Genomic DNA, 2,241 nt, shown 5'->3' on the forward strand with positions numbered 1-2,241 from the left:
GTTCTTGCTCTGACTGAGTCTTCTGACCAGAATTTGTAGACTCCTCTTCAGGATCCACAAAATACGGCTCAACAGGTTTTGTTTCTGATTCAGTGCTCTGCTACATTTTCTCATTAAATACCACATCATTACTACGAATGATCTTCCTGTGTTCGGGATCCCAGAACTGATACCCAAACTGTTGACCTCCGTATCCAACGAAAATGCACTTCTTTGATTTGGCGTCTAGTTTGCTTCTTTGATTAGAATCAACATGGACATAACTGGTACAACCGAATACTCGTAAGTGCGCCAAATCAATCTTCTTCGCTGTCCATGCTTCCTCAGGAATTCCAAATTCAAGTTTCTTTGATGGCCCTCTGTTGATCAAGTAGGCAGCAGTGTTAACTGCTTCTGCCCAAAACTGCTGTGGCAATCCAGCATGTATCCTCATACTCCTGGCACGCTCATTAATTGTTCTGTTCATCCTTTCAGCAACTCCATTTTGTTGTGGTGTCCCTGGAACTGTCCTCTGCCTGACGATCCCAGCCTCTGCACAGTAGTCCTCAAACTCCCTGCTACAATACTCACCACCGTTGTCTGATCTCAGGCATTTTAACCTCCTTCCTGTCTCGAGTTCTACCATTGCCTGCCATCTCCTGAAGACCCCAAATACCTCTGACTTGTGCTTCAAGAAGAACACCCAAAGCTTCCTGGTAGCATCATCAATAAAAGTAACATAGTACTGAGATCCACCAATGGAAGAAACCGGTGCAGGCCCCCACACATCCGTGTGCACGAGATCTAGCTTTTCTTGCTTCCGAGGTTTACCTTCTTTGTTGAATGAAACACAATTCTGCTTTCCGAGAATACAATCCTCACAGAAGTCCATCTCAACACTCCTGAGACCCTGCAGCTTTCCCAACTGGTGCATCACCTCCAGTCCCTGATAACTCATGTGCCCAAGTCTGCAATGCCATAACTTGGCGTCCACATCTGCTGCAGCAACTCTAATAGAGTTTTCCGTGCCGTTGGCGATATAAAGTATCCCAACCTTCTTGCCACTAGCCACCATCAACGAACCCCTGGATATCTTTCACTGATCAGCTATGAAAATAGTCTTGTACCCCTGGCTCGCCAACTGTCCAACAGAAATCAGATTCCTCTGCAGTTGAGGCACGTGCCGTACGTCCTCAAGCTCAAGTGAAGATCCAGAAATCAACTTCACTTCCGCGCTTCCCCTTCCTTGTATGGTGCAAGGCTCTCCATCCCCTAAGTAGACTTTGCCGAAGTCTCCCTTCTCATATCCTCCAAGAAGCTTCCGTTGGGATGTAGCATGGAAAGACGCGCCCGAGTCTATCACCCAAGATTCGTCACCGGTAGATAAACATAGAACGAGGACATTGAGGATGATAATGTTATTTTGATGATTAACACAACTATTGAGGCTATATCAAATTAGAAATGCAAATTAACTTGATACATCATTTATAAGTCTGTTACTCTCAGTACAATTCGTATAATAAGATAAAGATGCATTTTATTGTTTATATAGATGGATCTAACCTTGAGTTGCAGCAAAGTGTGGATTGAGTCGACCCAAAGGATGATTGGGTCGACCCCGGCACATCAAGAAAGCATTTGGCACACTTCTGCAAAAATGGCACAGATGAACAGTGAGTTGGGTCGACCCAAGGAAAGCATGAGTCGACCCAAACATCAAGATCCTCAAAACAACTCAAGAAAATGGTTCTCTGGATTTACTGAGAGGGTCGACCCAAGATGAAGTTGAGTCGACCCAAGCTTGAGTCGACCCAAACCCTGAGTGGGTCGACCCAAAGGCAAGACAGAACAGAAGACAGAAAAGGTTCTCTGGAAACCCTGTTAGGGTCGACCCAAGAAGAAGTTGAGTCGACCCAACTGAACCTTGAGTCGACCCAAAGAAAGGTTGGGTCGACCCAAGTGAAGGAAGGCTGAATTGCAAGTTTCTGTGTTTCTGAGAGGGTCGACCCAAGGAATGTTTGAGTCGACCCAAGTGAAAGTTGGGTCGACCCAAGGACAGGTTGAGCCAACCCAAACACGGGCAGAAGCATAACAGCTAGTTGTGCAGAAGTGCTTTTTGGACTTCCAACGGCTATAAATGGCTAGTTTCTTCAATCCAACGGTAAGAAAGGACTATTTGGAGGTTGGAGAAGTATTTAAGAGGGAGTATTCATCAGAGGAAGTAAGCCTTGGAAAATACATCAAGTGCATTCAAGAGAA

Source organism: Phoenix dactylifera, unplaced genomic scaffold (assembly GCF_009389715.1).
Source record: "Phoenix dactylifera cultivar Barhee BC4 unplaced genomic scaffold, palm_55x_up_171113_PBpolish2nd_filt_p 001924F, whole genome shotgun sequence".
Classification (NCBI taxonomy): Eukaryota; Viridiplantae; Streptophyta; class Magnoliopsida; order Arecales; family Arecaceae; genus Phoenix; species Phoenix dactylifera.